This window comes from Acipenser ruthenus, chromosome 10, assembly GCF_902713425.1.
Source record: "Acipenser ruthenus chromosome 10, fAciRut3.2 maternal haplotype, whole genome shotgun sequence".
Lineage (NCBI taxonomy): Eukaryota > Metazoa > Chordata > Actinopteri > Acipenseriformes > Acipenseridae > Acipenser > Acipenser ruthenus.
In genome coordinates, this window is record NC_081198.1 from 21,323,529 (window position 1) to 21,342,610 (window position 19,082).

General features: G+C 46.7%; 7 non-coding genes across 7 annotated transcripts; all 7 read right to left on the reverse strand.

Moving 5' to 3' along the window:
• Positions 1 to 1,666: 1,666 nt before the first annotated feature.
• LOC131738903 (U2 spliceosomal RNA) lies at positions 1,667 to 1,857 on the reverse strand. The gene has a single exon (XR_009330071.1). It is a non-coding gene; the product is annotated as a U2 spliceosomal RNA (small nuclear RNA).
• Positions 1,858 to 2,455: 598 nt separating this feature from the next.
• LOC131738403 (U2 spliceosomal RNA) lies at positions 2,456 to 2,647 on the reverse strand. Its single transcript, XR_009329946.1, has one exon. It is a non-coding gene; the product is annotated as a U2 spliceosomal RNA (small nuclear RNA).
• Positions 2,648 to 4,799: 2,152 nt separating this feature from the next.
• LOC131739262 (U2 spliceosomal RNA) lies at positions 4,800 to 4,990 on the reverse strand. Its single transcript, XR_009330430.1, has one exon. It is a non-coding gene; the product is annotated as a U2 spliceosomal RNA (small nuclear RNA).
• Positions 4,991 to 5,589: 599 nt separating this feature from the next.
• Positions 5,590 to 5,780, reverse strand: LOC131738267 (U2 spliceosomal RNA). Its single transcript, XR_009329831.1, has one exon. It is a non-coding gene; the product is annotated as a U2 spliceosomal RNA (small nuclear RNA).
• Positions 5,781 to 6,378: 598 nt separating this feature from the next.
• LOC131738904 (U2 spliceosomal RNA) lies at positions 6,379 to 6,569 on the reverse strand. The gene has a single exon (XR_009330072.1). It is a non-coding gene; the product is annotated as a U2 spliceosomal RNA (small nuclear RNA).
• Positions 6,570 to 7,167: 598 nt separating this feature from the next.
• On the reverse strand, positions 7,168 to 7,358 carry LOC131738905 (U2 spliceosomal RNA). The gene has a single exon (XR_009330073.1). It is a non-coding gene; the product is annotated as a U2 spliceosomal RNA (small nuclear RNA).
• Positions 7,359 to 14,840: 7,482 nt separating this feature from the next.
• LOC117398725 (U2 spliceosomal RNA) lies at positions 14,841 to 15,027 on the reverse strand. Its single transcript, XR_004543964.3, has one exon. It is a non-coding gene; the product is annotated as a U2 spliceosomal RNA (small nuclear RNA).
• Positions 15,028 to 19,082: the final 4,055 nt, after the last annotated feature.

Genomic DNA, 19,082 nt, shown 5'->3' on the forward strand with positions numbered 1-19,082 from the left:
TGACTACAGTACACGCGGCCGTCAGGTGTCCTAATTCCCCACATTTCCTGCAGAGTTTTGGCATCCCATTATAGAATACCAGCCCTCTGTTGGGCCCTAACACTATGGAGTTTGGAATGTGGCGGACGCCTCCAATGCCCGATGGATCAACATTAAGGCGTACCAGCCACTTTCTGGCTCCTGTCCAAACCCCATCTTCATCTGTAATTTTCCTCCCTTCTGATGACACCCTCCCATAGCGGTTAAGCCATGTTGTAATATCATAGTCGCTAACAGCCTCATTGAAAAATTGGACAGTAACAACTTTCATTTCTCTGTCTGTCAGTGCATCCACACAAAATTCTTTGTATGGAGCGAGATATTTATTCTCCCCCCAAAAGGACCACATTTCTTGTAACTTTTGGGGGTTCCTAAAACTGACCTCAAACACTTCCTTAAGCCCTGGCAATTTCACCAAACAATTCAAGTCAGAAGGGGAAAAACCCATACCCCTCTGAAGAATGGTCCGGCTGAACTCCAGTCTCGTCAGTCCTGGTTCCGTTTCATCTTGCTTGTTTCTTGTGAAACGCACCGCATTGTGCCTCCTGGTTTCCTGGGTTGGCCGGAACGCCATCCTTCAGCTGGCTCCTCCGATTGGGGTGGGAGAAGCCTCTGGACGTCCGGGTTGTCTCTCTCTACGGAAAAGAGACAACGTAAGCAGCAAATCTGGGCAGTTGAAGGAACTATTACTTTAGTCCCTGAGGAGATGGTCGCCTCGCAAGAGGGACCCCCTCCCCAGGTGAACGGTGTCCTTCCCTGGCGGAGTAGGGGGCGCTGCTTGGCACCGAGACCACGTAGGAAGAATCGTGGCTGTGACGCCTCCTCGGGGTCCGGGGCCGCCCTCTGCTCCTCCCAGATGGCGCCCTCTGCTGGGCGCCTGCTGCTCTCTCGGTCTGGATCTCGATTACAATCAAGGGCTGGGGATGAGGTCGTCTAGGTCATCAAAGGGTCCTCAAAGGTCGTCTGGATGGTAGGTCCTCCTTCTCTCTAACTCCAGGAACGTCTGGAAAAGCCGGAACCGCCTGAAAAAGAAAAAAACTGGAACCGCCTGAAAAAGAAAAAACTGCTCTCAACAGTCAACAAAATCTTGAAAGACCCTCGGCCTGGATTGGGCAAGCCAAAACCAGACTGAGCATTAGTCTTCCAAAAAGTTGCCGAGCTGAAGAAAGCCAGTCAAAAATAAAAAAAATTCTGTTCCTCCTCACCCGAACAAACCTCTCACAGACCCTCGGAGGGAGCAGGCAATGCCACTACCCTCTAAGCCTTAGTCTTAGAAAGATTTATTCGAACTGAAGAGAAGCCAGAGTATATGGCTGGCTAAGAAGGACCTGGCATAGGGACATGTTCCACCACACTTGTCTGGTTAGCTGCATGCTCCCAGGAAACAACCTGCTGCTGTCTACATCATCACCACATGTGAATAAAAGAAAGAAAGACAGCAAGAAAGAAAGAGAGAAAGAAAGAGAGAAAGAGAGAAAGAAAGAGAGAAAGAAAGAAAGAGAGAAAGAAAAAAAAAAGAAGTAAAACGGCGGGAAAACTTGCATCAACACTGGCACTCTCCCTCCAGCAGGGGTAGACAAAATGCTCACAGGAGAGATCCAGATCTGACTTTGACCAACGTTAGAGAAAGGTGTGCACCGTTCCCGGAGGTACTGCAATACCGGGCCGATGCGTGGAGTGGACGGAGCAAGCCCCTGTTCCATCTCCCGATTCCAAAAATCAATTTAATATATGGTCCCCTGATAGGGGACGTATCAGATATTAAACTGATAAGAACAGATACTACACTTGATCTTAGCCAAAAGGCCGAGAAGCGATGGCGACTTGGCCCTTGCCCGGGGCCCCCCAGCCCGGACGGCACAGGGGGATTCAAAGGTGGGTGCAAAATTTCAAGCACAAGCAGACCCCAAAAAAACGGGCTGCTGCTTCCAGAGGGGAAATGTGCAATTTAAGCAGGAGAAAACAAAACAAAGCAAAAACACACACATAACACCAAAAACAAAACATAAACTGGCGGAGTGCGTCTTACAAATAGTCATGCCAAGCTGCTATGCTGTGCAAGGTGCCTTGGGTAACTACAACTGTGCCTCGCTGGCTGGCTGGCTTGCTAAGAAGGTCCTGGCATAGGGACATGTTCCACCACACTTGTCTGGTTAGCTGCATGCTCCCAGGAAACAACCTGCTGCTGTCTACATCATCACCACATGTGAATAAAAGAAAGAAAGACAGCAAGAAAGAAAGAGAGAAAGAAAGAGAGAAAGAGAGAAAGAAAGAGAGAAAGAAAGAAAGAGAGAAAGAAAAAAAAAGAAGTAAAACGGCGGGAAAACTTGCATCAACACTGGCACTCTCCCTCCAGCAGGGGTAGACAAAATGCTCACAGGAGAGATCCAGATCTGACTTTGACCAACGTTAGAGAAAGGTGTGCACCGTTCCCGGAGGTACTGCAATACCGGGTCGATGCGTGGAGTGGACGGAGCAAGCCCCTGTTCCATCTCCCGATTCCAAAAATCAATTTAATATATGGTCCCCTGATAGGGGACGTATCAGATATTAAACTGATAAGAACAGATTTTTTTTTTTTTATTAAATCTTATCAAACAAAAACAATATTTCAATACAAAAATCAACACAAAATTATTACACTTAAAGAAAGACAACACAAAAACGTATACATTTTTCTTCTACATCAAAAACCACATTTACAATTAACATATATGCATATTATTCAACACAAAAATCAACAAATTCAAAAACAGTCATCATTTCAACCATTCACCAAAATCAAAATTATTCACACTCACATCCTCACTCACACTTTTATCCATTTTCCTTTCTTTTCCTTTTTCACAGTGTTTTCAAAACCACATTTACAAAACAAATTTCCATATATGCAAATCATTTCCTCTAACTTTTAAGTCATTTACTTTTTCCACAAAAAAACAAAAAAACTATTACATAAAATAATAAGCAAAAAGAAAACCAGACATTTATCACTTTTTATCCGTCTTTTTCCCACTAGTCTCTTTTCGCTTTTCATCCTCTTCCATTCGATCAGCCCAGTCTTTCTTTTGTTCCTTCCCAGACTCTATAACAGGCTCCCTCACTCCCGCTTCTTCTGCTGTCCTTTTCTCCGCAGGCTGTCTCTGCTGCTTCCCCTTCACAGACTCGCTCACCTTCCCGGATTCAGCCGATGGCACTGTAACTAGTTTCTCCGCAGTCATCTTCTTTCCACCTTTATCCTCTGCACCTTTCTTTCCAGACACCTCCATACTTTCCGCTCCGTCCACTCCATCACTGCTGTCCTCCTCATCACCACTGTCCTCCTCACCGCTCCCCGCACCAGCAGCCCCAGCATAGCTTTTGGCCCTGTGTGGACACTTATAAAACAAATGATTAACACTCCCACACAAATTACACTTTCTCTTTTCTTTGCAGTCTTTCGTGTTATGCCCCTTTTTATTACAGTTCCTGCAGAACAAGTCCTTACACTCTTCAGCCTTGTGTCCCATTTCATTACATTTCCTGCAGACTTCAGGCTGTCCAAAATAAAACAAAAATCCTCTATTCGATCCAATCGAAAAGGAGGAAGGCGGATGCCTCACCCCCTCATACCCCTTTTCACTAGGGCGGAACCTCGTCCACACCCTCCAAGTGCCATTCCACATCTCGAACTCATCCAAACATTTCTCTGGCGGCCTAACCACATTAACATATTGTCCCAAAAAAGTAGACACATCCTCCGCAGGCACAAACGGGTTGTACATATGCACATTCACCACTCTTACTTCTTGTCTAAAAAGCGCTTCCAAAACAAAAAAACACAAAGGCCTCTTCTCTTCATTGTTCTTCATGCATTTCCAAACACATCTACAATACTCTTCTGATTTAAAAGTCAAATCAAAAATTCCTCTTGCCTGGAAATCCTGGAGACAGAACACTTCATCGAAATCCACCTTCATCCTGTTCAGCACTTGGTTAACAAAATCGTTCCTCGTCATTGCAGGGGTTCCTTCTTTCTTCAATAAACGAATCGTGTTCCTCAGACGAGGTCCTGGGGGCTTTACTGCAGTCTCCGCCATGCCTTCGCCTTCTCTTCCCCTTGAAAATCAAAGCTGCGGGCAGGCCACATACAATGATCTGAGCCAAGAGGCCGAGAAGCGATGGCGACTTGGCCCTTGCCCGGGGCCCCCCAGCCCGGACGGCACAGGGGGATTCAAAGGTGGGTGCAAAATTTCAAGCACAAGCAGACCCCAAAAAAACGGGCTGCTGCTTCCAGAGGGGAAATGTGCAATTTAAGCAGGAGAAAACAAAACAAAGCAAAAACACACACATAACACCAAAAACAAAACATAAACTGGCGGAGTGCGTCTTACAAATAGTCATGCCAAGCTGCTATGCTGTGCAAGGTGCCTTGGGTAACTACAACTGTGCCTCGCTGGCTGGCTGGCTTGCTAAGAAGGTCCTGGCATAGGGACATGTTCCACCACACTTGTCTGGTTAGCTGCATGCTCCCAGGAAACAACCTGCTGCTGTCTACATCATCACCACATGTGAATAAAAGAAAGAAAGACAGCAAGAAAGAAAGAGAGAAAGAAAGAGAGAAAGAGAGAAAGAAAGAGAGAAAGAAAGAAAGAGAGAAAGAAAAAAAAAGAAGTAAAACGGCGGGAAAACTTGCATCAACACTGGCACTCTCCCTCCAGCAGGGGTAGACAAAATGCACACAGGAGAGATCCAGATCTGACTTTGACCAACGTTAGAGAAAGGTGTGCACCGTTCCCGGAGGTACTGCAATACCAGGCCGATGCGTGGAGTGGACGGAGCAAGCCCCTGTTCCATCTCCCTATTCCAAAAATCAATTTAATATATGGTCCCCTGATAGGGGACGTATCAGATATTAAACTGATAAGAACAGATACTACACTTGATCTTAGCCAAAAGGCCGAGAAGCGATGGCGACTTGGCCCTTGCCCGGGGCCCCCCAGCCCGGACGGCACAGGGGGATTCAAAGGTGGGTGCAAAATTTCAAGCACAAGCAGACCCCAAAAAAACGGGCTGCTGCTTCCAGAGGGGAAATGTGCAATTTAAGCAGGAGAAAACAAAACAAAGCAAAAACACACACATAACACCAAAAACAAAACATAAACTGGCGGAGTGCGTCTTACAAATAGTCATGCCAAGCTGCTATGCTGTGCAAGGTGCCTTGGGTAACTACAACTGTGCCTCGCTGGCTGGCTGGCTTGCTAAGAAGGTCCTGGCATAGGGACATGTTCCACCACACTTGTCTGGTTAGCTGCATGCTCCCAGGAAACAACCTGCTGCTGTCTACATCATCACCACATGTGAATAAAAGAAAGAAAGACAGCAAGAAAGAAAGAGAGAAAGAAAGAGAGAAAGAGAGAAAGAAAGAGAGAAAGAAAGAAAGAGAGAAAGAAAAAAAAAAGAAGTAAAACGGCGGGAAAACTTGCATCAACACTGGCACTCTCCCTCCAGCAGGGGTAGACAAAATGCTCACAGGAGAGATCCAGATCTGACTTTGACCAACGTTAGAGAAAGGTGTGCACCGTTCCCGGAGGTACTGCAATACCGGGCCGATGCGTGGAGTAGACGGAGCAAGCCCCTGTTCCATCTACCGATTCCAAAAATCAATTTAATATATGGTCCCCTGATAGGGGACGTATCAGATATTAAACTGATAAGAACAGATACTACACTTGATCTTAGCCAAAAGGCCGAGAAGCGATGGCGACTTGGCCCTTGCCCGGGTCCCCCCAGCCCGGACGGCACAGGGGGATTCAAAGGTGGGTGCAAAATTCCAAGCACAAGCAGACCCCCAAAAAACGGGCTGCTGCTTCCAGAGGGGAAATGTGCAATTTAAGCAGGAGGAAACAAAACAAAGCAAAAACACACACATAACACCAAAAACAAAACATAAACTGGCGGAGTGCGTCTTACAAATAGTCATGCCAAGCTGCTATGCTGTGCAAGGTGCCTTGGGTAACTACAACTGTGCCTCGCTGGCTGGCTGGCTTGCTAAGAAGGTCCTGGCATAGGGACATGTTCCACCACACTTGTCTGGTTAGCTGCATGCTCCCAGGAAACAACCTGCTGCTGTCTACATCATCACCACATGTGAATAAAAGAAAGAAAGACAGCAAGAAAGAAAGAGAGAAAGAAAGAGAGAAAGAGAGAAAGAAAGAGAGAAAGAAAGAAAGAGAGAAAGAAAAAAAAAGAAGTAAAACGGCGGGAAAACTTGCATCAACACTGGCACTCTCCCTCCAGCAGGGGTAGACAAAATGCTCACAGGAGAGATCCAGATCTGACTTTGACCAACGTTAGAGAAAGGTGTGCACCGTTCCCGGAGGTACTGCAATACCGGGCCGATGCGTGGAGTGGACGGAGCAAGCCCCTGTTCCATCTCCCGATTCCAAAAATCAATTTAATATATGGTCCCCTGATAGGGGACGTATCAGATATTAAACTGATAAGAACAGATACTACACTTGATCTTAGCCAAAAGGCCGAGAAGCGATGGCGACTTGGCCCTTGCCCGGGGCCCCCCAGCCCGGACAGCACAGGGGGATTCAAAGGTGGGTGCAAAATTCCAAGCACAAGCAGACCCCCAAAAAACGGGCTGCTGCTTCCAGAGGGGATATGTGCAATTTAAGCAGGAGGAAACAAAACAAAGCAAAAACACACACATAACACCAAAAACAAAACATAAACTGGCGGAGTGCGTCTTACAAATAGTCATGCCAAGCTGCTATGCTGTGCAAGGTGCCTTGGGTAACTACAACTGTGACTCGCTGGCTGACTGGCTTGCTAAGAAGGTCCTGGCATAGGGACATGTTCCACCACACTTGTCTGGTTAGCTGCATGCTCCCAGGAAACAACCTGCTGCTGTCTACATCATCACCACATGTGAATAAAAGAAAGAAAGACAGCAAGAAAGAAAGAGAGAAAGAAAGAGAGAAAGAGAGAAAGAAAGAGAGAAAGAAAGAAAGAGAGAAAGAAAAAAAAAGAAGTAAAACGGCGGGAAAACTTGCATCAACACTGGCACTCTCCCTCCAGCAGGGGTAGACAAAATGCTCACAGGAGAGATCCAGATCTGACTTTGACCAACGTTAGAGAAAGGTGTGCACCGTTCCCGGAGGTACTGCAATACCGGGCCGATGCGTGGAGTGGACGGAGCAAGCCCCTGTTCCATCTCCCGATTCCAAAAATCAATTTAATATATGGTCCCCTGATAGGGGACGTATCAGATATTAAACTGATAAGAACAGATACTACACTTGATCTTAGCCAAAAGGCCGAGAAGCGATGGCGACTTGGCCCTTGCCCGGGGCCCCCCAGCCCGGACAGCACAGGGGGATTCAAAGGTGGGTGCAAAATTCCAAGCACAAGCAGACCCCCAAAAAACGGGCTGCTGCTTCCAGAGGGGATATGTGCAATTTAAGCAGGAGGAAACAAAACAAAGCAAAAACACACACATAACACCAAAAACAAAACATAAACTGGCGGAGTGCGTCTTACAAATAGTCATGCCAAGCTGCTATGCTGTGCAAGGTGCCTTGGGTAACTACAACTGTGACTCGCTGGCTGGCTGGCTTGCTAAGAAGGTCCTGGCATAGGGACATGTTCCACCACACTTGTCTGGTTAGCTGCATGCTCCCAGGAAACAACCTGCTGCTGTCTACATCATCACCACATGTGAATAAAAGAAAGAAAGACAGCAAGAAAGAAAGAGAGAAAGAAAGAGAGAAAGAGAGAAAGAAAGAGAGAAAGAGATTTTACATTTTTTACATTTACACCCATTCGTTTTTTTCATTCATTTTACATTTCTTTTAAAGATGACATTCATGCATACAGACATACATTTTGTTTTAAAAGCATTTAAAATACATTTAAAAACACCAAGACAATTGTGCTTTGTACATGGTTAAAACAGACACAGATTAAAATCAACATGAAAAAAACCTGTGCTGCTTTAAAAGTGACTGGGAAAAAAAGAACCATCTATAAAAAACCAGTGTTTGTGAGGGCCGGGGAGTGCTCTCTAAAAAAGTTCAAAAGTGAACATAAAACTAGATCTAAAACAGGGACAGGGGAAAAGGGACAGTGTATAGAACAGTGAGTTAAAATTCTAAAATTTTAAAACACTTAAAATGTAACTTTTAATAGTTTACATTAAAAATCTTAAAGATACATAAAACAAAACAAAACAAAATCAAATAAATAATTCAACGTAAATCAAATAAAAGTCAATAAAACTGAAACAAAAAGACTACATAAAACCAGGGCACCGTTGAAAAAACGGTCATGCCAGCTAAAAAGGGCGGAATGCTGGCATGACAAAATAAATAAAAGGCTTAGCGGTGCCCCGTAGTCCCGCTCCTAGGAGCTAGCGGTTCCAGTTTTTTCCTTTATTCCATCTTCACGTCCTGAAGTCCGGCGATCCTCCACTCCGCGCAGGCCTTGTCCTTCCCGAGGGTCCGGATGTCCAGAATTACAAAGTCCTTGATAAGAGTTTGTGCCCTTCTGGTCGTGGTGATAGTGTCTAGCTCCTGCTTGTGATAGACACAGACGTTACGGCCTTCCCACAGGATCTGCTTGACAACATTGATGACACGCCAAACGCACTTAGCTGTGCTGGTATCGATTCCTCCCGCAGGCCCATAGAGCACAGTCTCAGCGGTCATCTTGGCCGTGTCAGCAAACCTGTTTAGGAAGACAGAGACAGAGAGCCAGACACTGCCAGCCACATCACACTCCCAGAAGATATGGGCTGGTGTTTCTCTCTTGCGGCACTTTGCATAGGGGCATGTTTCTACTTGGGCTAGTCCCCTCCTGAACATGAACGCTCGAGTGGGGAGTGCACTGTGGACGGTGTTCCATGCTATATCCTTCTGGACATTACTGAGGCAGCTGTGAGACACATTCTCCCAGATTTTTTGGCTTTGGGTGAGGGAGAAAGTAGCTACTTTTTCAATTTCCTGGGAACCGGCAAGATATTTAGTTACAGCCTTGTATTCCCAGGAGGCCAATTTTGCTTTATCTAAGCCCAATTTATATATAGTGTCCCTTAAGGTTCTATAATACAATGGGGGGTCCCAGGAGTACGGCACGGTGTTATCAATAGTGCAGAGGCCCAAGGCCCTGAGACAGGTGGCAAAATAGAAACGATTCATGTAACATACCTTCCTGTCCAGGGCCTGGATGTTCTTGATAGTTTGCGTGAGCCCCTGCACTCGGGTGAGCTGCACAACGTCCGGGACCCCCTTACCTCCCTTCTTGTCGGCTTTACTCAGGGTGGCTCGCTTTACCCTCTCCATCTTGCTGCCCCAGATAAAGCGGTGGATAATGCGGTCCACCACTTTTTTGGTGGTCCTGTCTGGGGGAAAGATTTTTCCTACATAAGAGAGGATGGGGAACAGTATAGACTTGGTTATTAATACTCTACCCGTCATTGTTAAGGATCTTGTGCTCCATCCGCCAATCTTTTTACGGACCTGGTTAATGGCCGCCGTCCAGCTCTGGGCCCCCGAGCTATTGTTTTCGAAAATGAGGCCCAGAATCTTGATTTTGTCCTTTTTGACAGGGTACATGTCCGACAGTTCCCTATCTACCTGCCAATTTTTAGACACGTAGACTTCGCTCTTGGACTTATTAATCACTGCCCCGGTCGCCGTGCAGTACTTCTCAAGGATATTACTAATCCGAGGTACCGACGATGTGTTGGTGCAAATGAGTGACACATCGTCCATATATGCTGTTGTTTTGACCTGGACCCCGTTGGATCCAGGCAGCTGGAAACCAGTTATATTGGTATCCCTACGAATTGCCTGCAGGAGGGGTTCAATGCACACGACATATAGCAGTGGGGATAGTGGGCAACCCTGTCTGACCCCTGACTGGATAGATATTTTACCAGTCAGGTGCCTGTTCACCAAGACTCGGGTACTAATGTTTGTATATATGGTTTTAACCCACTCCCTAAGTCCAGGAGCGAATTTCATCTGGTCCATCACTTTGTACATATATTCATGGCTTACCCTATCGAACGCCTTCTCCTGGTCAAGGTTGAACAGGCAGAGGGGATGGTTCTGTTCTCTAGAATAAGCCAGAATGTCCCTTGTTAACATTAAAATATCCGTGATGGACCTCCCTGGGACGCCACAAGCCTGGTCGGGGCCAATGACCAAAGGGAGGTGTACTTGTAGCCGGAGCATCAGAGCTTTGGCTAGTATCTTGTAATCCACGCAAAGGAGGCTGATTGGGCGCCAATTCCGTAGATCTTTAACTTCCCCTTTCTTATGAAGGAGAGTAATTACACTCTCCCGCATAGAAGGGCCCAACCGCTTCTCCCTGTAGACCGCTCTGTAGACCTCCGCTAAATGGACTTTTAGCATGTCCCAAAAAAGATGGTAATACTCACCCGGGATGCCATCTGGACCTGGCGTCTTACCGGTGTTCATGGTCTTAACCGCCTGGGTGAGCTCCTCCAGCGTGAGTTCTGGGTCCTTCTCCTCCTCCTCGTCGTCCCGCACTGAGTCAGGCTCCAACTGGCTCAGGAACCACTCTATCAGGGTGTCATCTGTAGCTTTGATGTTATATAGGTCCCTATAGAAGTTCTCTACCACTTTTTTCACTCCCTCACTATCCTCTACTATCCTCCCCCTGCTGTCGAGCATGGAGGACATCAAGTGCCGCTTCTCCCTCGTTTTCTGGAAGAAGAAGCGAGTACACTTTTCGTCTTCCTCCATTTTTTGCACTTTTGCATTGTGCATGACCTTTCGTTGTTCCTCCCTACAAAGCACTGAAAGATCTAGCTTGGTCTGGGCTATCTCGTCGCTTACAGGGAACCCCCGAAGCTGAAGCAGGCTCAGATGCTGGAGGGCAGCATTCAGGTGTTTATATTTGGCCCTCCTTTCTTTTGCTTTCCTCTTGCCTGCTGCTATGAAATAACCCTTAGTTCTGATTTTGACCATCTCCCACCACTCTATAGGGGAGTTGAATAGGTCACGCAAAGTGGTCCACTCAACAAGCCTGCTCTTATAGGCTGCAGCTATGGAGGGGTCATCGAGTAAGGAGGTGTTTAATTTCCAAACCCCTGACCCCATCTGGGAGGTCTGAGGGACCTGCAATGTTACCTGCAGGAGCCTATGGTCAGAGAAGAAGACGGCCTGGGTGTCTACTGCCGTCTTCGTAAGGGAGCTGGTATGCAGGACGAGATCTATACGGGAGAAGGAGGTCCCAGATGAGCTCACCCAGGTAAAGGGAGGCACCAGGTCCTTACCTGCATCACACAGGGAGAAATCAGATATTACGGAGGACAAAACTCTACTAGAGCGGTCGTTGCGTGGCCTGCTCCGGTCTACGTCCCTCAGAGCACAATTGAAGTCACCTGACACGATGACGGGTACGTTCCCCAGCAGGAGTGGACGCAGCTGTGGAAAAAATTGAACTCTTTCGTTTTGGTTAGTGGGTGCGTAGACATTGACCAGTCTGAGGGGAGTGTTGTTGTATGTCACATCCACGCTCAGAATTCTACCAGGTTCTACCTCCCTACTCCGTCGGCTCTGGCTATGTTGGAGCCCGACCAGAAGGAGTCCCCCAGGGTCCAACTCTCCTTCAGGTCCGTATAATCAGGGCTCGACGAAATACCACACTCCTGCAGAAAGATGAGATCTGCTTTCAAGTTAGCTAGATAGTTTAGTACATCAAATCTTTTTTGTGTCTCCCTGATGCTCCTGACATTAACAGACACACATATCAGGGCCATCAGGGTAGCTAACAAGAAAAGGAGTCGCTGCGTCCACCCCATAGCGACTATGATTGGGAGGTCGGGACACTCTTCCTACTCTTAGCTCTACGCTTGCTTCGAGGGGGCTTGGGCTTATTTGCAACTCCCATCACCCCTGAGAAGGTACTCACTGCTGCCTCGTCCAAGAAGGCACCGTCTTTATATGCACAGTACGTGGAGTTGTTGGGGCTATTCAACTCCCCACAAGGTAAGTCTGGTGGAACTTGCTCAGGGCCCCTCGGAACGTGTGGGTCAGCTTTGTCCTGGGGGGGGGTTATGACAGACAGCATTCTTTGGCTGTTACCGTCTGTTGAATTGGAGCTGTTAGCAGACTTCTGGCTTACCGCGTCCAGGGGTATTCCCATGTCCTCCAGTGCTGTATCTAGGAGGACCTCTAGGGGGCCCCTGGTTTTGCCCATACAAGGGAGGGGGTCAAGGATGCTTTGAAGGGAGGCCCTTCGCTTGAAGAGGGTCATTGCTACAGAGGTACTGCTGGTCAGGGAAGGTGTTGACCCCGACCTCTCCCTCGGTGCATTAGTGAACACCTCTTCTGCGAGGTGTGCTAGGGTTTGTGCCAACGACTGGGAAGGCTGGCTGGGGATGCACTGGCTGGCTGCTACCTGCCCACTAGGCGGCAGTGTAGCCGTCCCACTCGCCTCCGTCTCTGCCTGCGAGGGCAAGACTGGGGACTTTGTGTGGACATTAGCTGGTTTTGGATCTATGGGGGCCACCTGCAACTTGCTGTCTTTGATCCTGATCTTCTTTCTTTTCCCCCCCTCGTCTCTACCCTTTCTTTTCCCCACCCTCTGCTGGTTCTTCACTCCCTTCCCCTCCTTCTCACTCTCTCTTTCACTGTCGCTTTTGCTTTCCTCCCCCACGGACTCAATCATTATGGCGTCATAACGAGAGCCGAGGGGGAGTGCTGGCGCTGAGAGGGCCCTACTCAGGGGGGGGCCGCTGCTGGGTCCGGGCTCCCTCCCTGACTCGTGTTCTGCATCAGAGGAGCTACTGGAGGAGCTAGTGGAGTGGCTGTTGTACTCTCTCTCTGGGCTGGGGGAAGGGGTCCTCGTAAAACGGGACATGTCTCGGGGGCGGGGGGGTGAGGGGGTGCTGGTGATGATGGTGGTGCTGGAGTCTGGGTCTTGGATACTGTTGGTGGTGATGTGGACTGATCTTTGTTACTTGCTCCCTCTTCCTGCTCAGGCCTAGGCTTGTTCATGTTTGCCTTGCTGGCTCTGGCCATGTTGGCATAGGAAGAGGGGCAGTCCTTAAACAGGTGCCCCTTCTTTCCACACAAATTGCACTGCCTCTCTTCTCTGCAGTGGCTGGTCTCGTGGGGGGCGCCGCAGTTCCTGCACTTGACTACAGTACACGCGGCCGTCAGGTGTCCTAATTCCCCACATTTCCTGCAGAGTTTTGGCATCCCATTATAGAATACCAGCCCTCTGTTGGGCCCTAACACTATGGAGTTTGGAATGTGGCGGACGCCTCCAATGCCCGATGGATCAACATTAAGGCGTACCAGCCACTTTCTGGCTCCTGTCCAAACCCCATCTTCATCTGTAATTTTCCTCCCTTCTGATGACACCCTCCCATAGCGGTTAAGCCATGTTGTAATATCATAGTCGCTAACAGCCTCATTGAAAAATTGGACAGTAACAACTTTCATTTCTCTGTCTGTCAGTGCATCCACACAAAATTCTTTGTATGGAGCGAGATATTTATTCTCCCCCCAAAAGTACCACATTTCTTGTAACTTTTGGGGGTTCCTAAAACTGACCTCAAACACTTCCTTAAGCCCTGGCAATTTCACCAAACAATTCAAGTCAGAAGGGGAAAAACCCATACCCCTCTGAAGAATGGTCCGGCTGAACTCCAGTCTCGTCAGTCCTGGTTCCGTTTCATCTTGCTTGTTTCTTGTGAAGCGCACCGCATTGTGCCTCCTGGTTTCCTGGGTTGGCCGGAACGCCATCCTTCAGCTGGCTCCTCCGATTGGGGTGGGAGAAGCCTCTGGACGTCCGGGTTGTCTCTCTCTACGGAAAAGAGACAACGTAAGCAGCAAATCTGGGCAGTTGAAGGAACTATTACTTTAGTCCCTGAGGAGATGGTCGCCTCGCAAGAGGGACCCCCTCCCCAGGTGAACGGTGTCCTTCCCTGGCGGAGTAGGGGGCGCTGCTTGGCACCGAGACCACGTAGGAAGAATCGTGGCTGTGACGCCTCCTCGGGGTCCGGGGCCGCCCTTTGCTCCTCCCAGATGGCGCCCTCTGCTGGGCGCCTGCTGCTCTCTCGGTCTGGATCTCGATTACAATCAAGGGCTGGGGATGAGGTCGTCTAGGTCATCAAAGGGTCCTCAAAGGTCGTCTGGATGGTAGGTCCTCCTTCTCTCTAACTCCAGGAACGTCTGGAAAAGCCGGAACCGCCTGAAAAAGAAAAAAACGGGAACCGCCTGAAAAAGAAAAAACTGCTCTCAACAGTCAACAAAATCTTGAAAGACCCTCGGCCTGGATTGGGCAAGCCAAAACCAGACTGAGCATTAGTCTTCCAAAAAGTTGCCGAGCTGAAGAAAGCCAGTCAAAAATAAAAAAAATTCTGTTCCTCCTCACCCGAACAAACCTCTCACAGACCCTCGGAGGGAGCGGGCAATGCCACTACCCTCTAAGCCTTAGTCTTAGAAAGATTTATTCGAACTGAAGAGAAGCCAGAGTATATGGCTGGCTAAGAAGGACCTGGCATAGGGACATGTTCCACCACACTTGTCTGGTTAGCTGCATGCTCCCATGAAACAAACTGCTGCTGTCTACATCATCATCACATGTGAATAAAAGAAAGAAAGACAGCAAGAAAGAAAGAGAGAAAGAAAGAGAAAGAAAGAAAGAGAGAAAGACAAAAAAGAAGTAAAACGGCGGGAAAACTTGCATCAACACTGGCACTCTCCCTCCAGCAGGGGTAGACAAAATGCTCACAGGAGAGATCCAGATCTGACTTTGACCAACGTTAGAGAAAGGTGTGCACCGTTCCCGGAGGTACTGCAATACCGGGCCGATGCGTGGAGTGGACGGAGCAAGCCCCTGTTCCATCTCCCGATTCCAAAAATCAATTTAATATATGGTCCCCTGATAGGGGACGTATCAGATATTAAACTGATAAGAACAGATTTTTTTTTTTTTTTTTTTTTTATAAGAACAGATTTTTTTATTAAATTCTCACAATAACTTTACATTTTACAGTAACAGTTACATAAAGCAATACAATCACCATTTACAACACAGAACAATTACCTTTATAACAACTTGCATGAGACAATTATTTACAAATACACCAATCCCTTCCATTTCTCTTTAGCTGCATTGAATCCCCACCTTAACACATCCCTTTTAACCCTTTCCCGAAGTTCCCCACTCACCCTATTTACAACCCCCAGTGCATTACACTTTGTATTTGATTTGACCAAAACTTTCCTTGATTCCCAAATTCCCTGTTTTACCAAACTAATAATTAACCAAACTAAGAATTGTGACTCTTGCAATACCCCCTTCAAAACAATTCCACCAACAATAGTGTTGTAAGACAAAATAACATTTAACAAAACCAAATTGAAAACCTTCCCCATTGTTGCCCAAACTCGCTGAGCATATAAACAGTCCCAGAACACGTGCCTTACAGTCTCCTCCGCCATGCACTTTGCTCTGGGACAAAATTTATTCCTTGTTAATTTGTGTCTGTACAATACTTCTCTCACTGGTAATCTCCCGTGAACCACGAGCCAATTTAAATCCTTCAGTCTATTGTCTAACCCCTTGGGCTGCACTCTGCCCCACACTTCTTTATTGACCCCTCCAACCACACATGACCCCCTCTCTTCTATAACTCCTTTATACAGCATTTTGTGATTTTTACATTTGTCCTCATTCTTAAAATCAGGATACTTCTTAACCAATTTCACTGCATGCCCATAATGGTCGGGCAGCGTTTCTGCCCTGGGCACATTATTTGACCATTCTACTATGTGCCTCATGGAAAACGAAAACCAAAGGGAAACAAAATATTGGAACTTGTGCACAACGACAGGGTTTAATGCAATACATAACATTGAAAAATAAATACAATCTAATTTAAGAGGGATGTCCGGTACACCCCTCCCTCCTTCTTCCACACTTCTATACATAACATCCCTCTTGATATACTCATACCTCCCTCCCCAAACAAAATCAAAAACCATTTTGGTTAATACTTTCCTAAACTTACAAGGTAGAGGAAACACGTAAGCTAAATACAATAGAGAGGGTAACACATCAGCCTTTAAAACCAAAACTTTCCCCAAAAAAGATAATTTCCTCAATTTCCATAACCCAAATTTCAACCTTAATTTTGCCAGCCTACCTGCCCAATTGTTTACCCCGCTCCCCCTGTGATAAAAAGAAATTCCCAACAGCTTTAACCCATCATTGCATCTCTGTAAACCACCCGGTGTATCCACCCTTTCAGCCCACGCCCCAAAAAACATTACAGAAGATTTATTTGTGTTTAATTTTGACCCTGAGGCCTGAGCATACAGTGCTATAATTTCAAATACTCTTTCCAGGCTCCTATCTGATGTCAGGAAAAGAGTGATGTCATCCGCATACTGGGAGATTTTAACAGAGACACCCCCACTCCCAGGTAACAAAAGCCCTTTCACTTCTTGGTCTCTTCTCACTGCCTCTGCAAAAGACTCCATAAAAAGAACGTATAAAAGTGGAGACAGTGGACAGCCCTGTCTTACCCCTGAACTTTGTGTAATCCAATCCCCCAAGTGGCCATTTACATTTACCCTACTACCCACCGCTGTGTACATAATTTTTAACCACCTCATAAAATTCTTCCCAAACCCCAGATGTGACAACACTCTAAACAAAAACCCATGGTTCACCCGATCAAACGCCTTCTCCTGATCCAGGCTCACCAACATTAGCGGTACCTTTCTATCCTCAGCCCAACTGATTGCATCTCTTGTGAGGAGGAGGTTCCAATGAATGGACCTCCCCACCACCCCACAAGTTTGGTCCTTATCAACAATAAAAGGCATTGCCTGTTTCAACCGCCCAGTCAGGACCTTTGCAATTAATTTATAATCGACTGACAACAGCGTGATTGGTCTCCAGTTTTTTAGGTCTTCCTCCTCTCCTTTTTTAAAAAGTAAAGAAATAATACCTTCCCTCATAGATTTACTTAGAGCCCCAGTGCGAAAAATCTCACCCACCACCTCTACAAACACCGGCCCAATCACATTCCAAAAAGTTACATAAAACTCCTTTGGGAGACCATCACCCCCTGGCACTTTCCTATCCGCCATTTGCTTTAGGGCTTCCTCCAATTCTGCAAGAGTGACCGGTCCCTCTATATCGTCCCTCATGTCCTCTGGCACCCTAACCTGTACAACTTCCAAAAAGGAGCCTCCCACCTCCACATTGACCTCCCTTTCAGAAAAAAGTTCTTTATAAAAACCATTAGCACAGTGCAACATGCCCGCTGTGTCCTGCACCGTGACACCATCCTTCCCCCTCAACCCCCTAATCACTCTCTTTTTTTGTGCCTCCTTTACCTGCTTAAAAAAATAAGTGCTGCAGGTCTCATGTTTCTCTAAGAACTCCCCCTTACACCGAAACAAAAAAATGCTTGCCCTCTTCTCAAAAACTTTCCGTATCTGACCCTTAAGTTCCTGTGACTGATCAAAGTCAAAACTCCCTGTTGTGTTTCCCCTTGTATACAAATTCTCCAGTTTCCTCTGCAAATCCAAAAACCCTTTATTTTCCTTCCTGCACCTATACCTGCAATGCTTTTGAGCCAAAATCTTAATTTTGACTTTCACCCCCTCCCACCATTCCAAAACAGACTTTGAATATCTCATCAAATCAACCCACCCTTTAAAATGTAACAAAAATGTATCCCTAAAATATTTATCTCCCAGTAACTCACAATTCAATTTCCAAAACCCACCCCCAAATACTGGTCCCTTAAATTGGATAGTACACTGAATAGTATCATGGTCTGAAAACCACATTGGAGACACAATACAAGAATCCACACTTAACACTTTTGAAACAAAAAAATAATCTATACGGCTCCTGGCCCCCCTTGAGTTCCTCCAAGTAACCCCCTCAAGCTTGGGATTACACTTTCTAAACCCATCAACCAAACTAAATTGTAATAAAATACCCTTTAACATACCCCCAGTATAATCATGCCCACCCCCCTTATCTAGTGACACATTAAAATCCCCTCCCATAATAATGTGCCTATTTGTTACAAAGAGATCCTGCAAAACAAGAAAACATTCTTTTCTAGAAGCCATGTCGGTAGGTGCATATACATTAATCATTCTCAACTTTTGTCCCCTCCAGTTCACATCAATACTCAGAATGCGCCCTGGCACCACTGAAACAGACTGCACTACCTCCATCTCCTTGTCTTTTAATAAAACCCCCACCCCTGAAGAATGGACACCCCCCACACTCCACCTTGACTCCCCCATTCCCCATTCTTTACTGTATAAATCAATATCGGAGGCATCTTTCAAATGCACCTCCTGCAAAAAACAAAAGGAAAAATGCAAAGAACTCAAATAATTAAAAACCGATGCCCTCTTAATGTTATCCCTCAACCCTCTTGTGTTAATTGAAATACAGTTTAAGGACATAAACCCAAAAAAAAATTAATTAGAAAAGAAACCTCACTGTCCCATATTTGTGGATAATTGCAAAATCTCCTAGGAAGAACTCATGCTTCCTGTATCTACATATTCCTGTTCATTTTGTTCTCTTTGTAAAAATGTCCCCAACACGTATGGATTTGGGCTCAAAGGAGATAAACACACTGTTTATGACTGACTATTTTCTCTTTCTCCCCCTGTGTCCGGCACCTGGGAGGGAGAAGACCCTTCACCCCCCGTAGCGACTGGAACTGGCAACTGTGAAGAACCGACACCCGACTCATCCTGTTTCCCCAGCACCTCGAAGCGGTTCATTACCGCCAGTTTCTTGGTTGTTTCCTGAGAAACCGAGAATTTACTTGCTGTTTCCTCCTTAGTCTTCTTTCTCTTCTTCTGTTTTTTCAGAACAAAGGGCTCTTCCTGTCCGCCGCGCTCTGCATCAGGAGTGTCCCCCCACTGCATCACCCCGTCTCCTTTCCGCTCTCCGCTGCTTAACAACTCCTGTTCACTGTGCTCTGTAACCTCTGCATCCGCCACCCCATCTCCCTCTTTTCC